General features: G+C 50.1%; 1 pseudogene; it reads right to left on the bottom strand.

Moving 5' to 3' along the window:
* Positions 1–945: 945 nt before the first annotated feature.
* LOC118604769 lies at positions 946–1064 on the bottom strand (annotated as a pseudogene).
* Between the last annotated feature and the right edge of the window lie 2152 nt (positions 1065–3216).

Consider the following 3216-nt stretch of genomic DNA (forward strand, 5'->3'; position numbering starts at 1 on the left):
TAGCAACAACCCAAATATTCATCAACAGACAAATGGATAAACAAAATGTGGCATATGCGTGACAGAGTATTATCCAGCTTTCGAAAGGAAAGAAATTCCGCCACATGCCGCCACAGGGAGAAACCTTGAAGACATCACGCTAAGTGAAACAAGCCAGTCACAAAAAGGCAATTACTGTATAATTCCATTTACAGGAGGCACTTGTAGCAAAATCGTAAATCCAAAGGTAATCGAAATCGTAGAGGTAGAGAGCAGAATGGTGGTCGCCGGGGGCTGAGGGTGGACGAGAATGGAGAGCGGCCGTGTGATCAGTACGGAGTTTCAGTCTCCCACGACGAAAGGCGCGTGCAGGTGGGTGGTGACGATGATGGCGCAACAGTGTGGACGCGGTCGCTGCCACTGGACCGTCCACTCAGAGCTGATGGTCGAGATGGCAAATTCAGCGTGGCTGCTTGACCACACACAAAAACAGAACCGTACGTCAGAAAAAGAGACGCGTCTTGGAAGGAGCACTGTGACGAGAGACCGGAAGATGAATGAAAAGGTGTTTCAACGGAAACAGGGGGGCGTGGGAGTCCCTTCGCAATTTCCTAATCAGTTAATGACTATCCTTGGTACAGTGGGGAGGGAACAGTACGGAGAGACGTGGGAGACTAAGCCGTATTTGATCACTGGGCATCTTTCGAACACAACTGGCATGATTGCATCTTGGGTTGATGCTGGTGTAGTTGATTAAGCTTGAAGAACACAGAAACAGTAGAGGCAGATGGAGTACACGGGACCGCCACCCCCAGACAGCCTCCTGAATGAGGAGACGTTCCCAGATGCTGAGCCGTGGGAAGAGAAAGGGAAGTCTTCTCGAGTCTGGGGTCCACGTTGGTTTGGTCAAGCAGAGTCCTGGAATCTTATAGCAGAGTCCTCCCACATCACTAACCATTTGTTTAACACCTACAGCACCTGGTCTTCCTAGGTGGTCTCCCATCCAAGTACTAACTGGGCCCGACCCCGCTTAGCTTCCGAGATCAGACGGGATCGGGCGCGATCAGAGGGGCACCATCATTAACCATTTGAAGAGGGGCCCTGGTCCCAGCGCCTCTAGCACGATCCAGTGCTGGTTCGGTTTGGGGCGCTCATCACAGGCCACAAGGATGGCCGAGTCATCACTTCCGATTTTCCTCTCAATCCCTTTGGGAAGGGCTCAGTACCGATGGCCAAAAATTTGGCTCCTCCAAAAACAGGCATGAGAGGCTGCCGTAGACAGTACATAAATGTCTTTGCCCCATCTCCCCTCTGCAGCCTTTCTGAGGCTGGTTCACCCAGATCACAAAACAGCAGGCCCCGGCGCAGGGGCACCGTCAGCAGGAGCAGGGAGAAGAGACTGGCCAGCAGGCACCTGTGCGTGGGACGCTGGGACCAGTGCCGAGTGGCTTTTCTGCTCCCCCCGTTTCTTCCTCGGCGTCCACCCCTCAACAATATACATGCTAATGACTGGTCCACGTGGAGCCACAGAGGAGGTCTACCGGGGGGAAAGATGCTAAAAGCACACCTTCAAACCAGGGAAGCGTTTTTTAAAGATACTTCTCTACCTTCTTTCTCTGCCGATTGAAGGCCACCGAGCAGCTGGAGCCACTCCAGGTCCCGGAGGGAACTCTCTACAAGCCACTCATTGGATAATGACTTCCATTAGATTAGCCTGTTTGACTTTTCCAAGCACTTCAGGATCTATTACCTAATTCTCTCCTCTCGATAACCCTGTGAGGCTCCAGGATGGAATGGCTTCTCAAGAATCATCACTTTCAAGCTTTTGATCTTCCCTGGAAAATCGTTTTAAAGCCGCTTTTCCATCTGCAATCTATCTGAGGGTCATTCACAGAACATTCTCCAGTGAAGGTCTCTTCTCAGTTCTTTATTTGGCTAAGCATGTTTTCTTTTGCTGCCGTAATTCACTGGATAACTTATTTCAAGGTCAAAGGCGTGAAGGCTGTCGAAAGCAGACCAAGTTTAATGTGTATTGTTATATTCCGCTTGCTTACCAAAGAATTACCAAGAGATTAAGCTTTGATATGTATAGCGAAGAGGCAACAAAGAAACGCCCACGAAAATACATATTTTTACAGTGTGCTTCACTCATAACAACAATTCAACCAACATTTACAAAGTGTCCACTCTGGGGCAGGCCCAGTACCAACAGTGGGGGAATACGAAGATGAACAGGGCAGCCCCCAGCCCCAGCAGGCAACCAATGATAACACAAGGTGATGAGAGCAATTCCCGAGGCTAGGCATGACACACTGAGACTGGATAAGTCAGGGGAGGCTTCACGGAGGAGGTGATGCTGCAACCAGGTCTTAAGAGATGAAAAGATTTTTATAGCCAGAACGATTGTTTAGAAGAAACTGGAAAGAGAAGATCAGAGCTAAATCAGATCATTGTGGCTGGAGCACAGGGTGTCATGAGCGTGAGAATGACAAAGTCACACAGGTTAGCACAGAAATGGATCGTGGAGGGCCTCGGACTTTATGCAGAAGGTGACACATAGCCCCTGAGCGAAGGAGTGACTTCATCAGGGTGAAGCTTTTTAGAAAGAAACTTCCCCTGTAGGGCCATGCGAGATGAACTGGAAGGAGGAGAGTCTGGTAATAAAAATTTAAAGCATGAGAGTGGCTATGAGAATTGACCCTCCCCCCCCCCCAAAAAAAGGAAAATTCAAGAGCTATTAAATAAAGGCAGAATTGACAAGAGTTTTGATTCATTGGAAGTAAAGGATAAGGAACCAAAAATGAATCTAGGGTGTCGAGTGTTGGTAAAGATGGGGCTGAGGTCACCGTGAGCTGAGTCAGGACGCCTGGGAGGAGCTGGCAGGGGAGGAGATGAGTGTGGTCTGGGGCATGGGGAGTTGGAGGCGCTTCAGGGTTGAGGTCCAAGAGAGGGGGAAGGGAGACACACTGCCTGGAGAGCCCAGCAGGGGGGCTCCTGAGGCCTGTGGGACAGACAGGGCAGCGTCGCAGAGAGTCCTTTCTAGCTTAAGCCTGGGTTAGTGCCAGAGGCTCTCCGAGAGAATCTCTGAGGCAGAACAAGAGGAGAAGGGGATGTTGGAAACCAAATTAAGTTTAGAAAAGCAGAAGAAGCAGAAGACGTGCTCTGGTGCAGTTTTCCAAAGGGAGCGCCCAACAATGTCGGTGAGAAAGACGTCTGGGACAGTTGGCCTTCGGGTTC

This window comes from Rousettus aegyptiacus, unplaced genomic scaffold (genome assembly GCF_014176215.1).
Source record: "Rousettus aegyptiacus isolate mRouAeg1 unplaced genomic scaffold, mRouAeg1.p scaffold_m13_p_6, whole genome shotgun sequence".
NCBI classification, from domain to species: domain Eukaryota; kingdom Metazoa; phylum Chordata; class Mammalia; order Chiroptera; family Pteropodidae; genus Rousettus; species Rousettus aegyptiacus.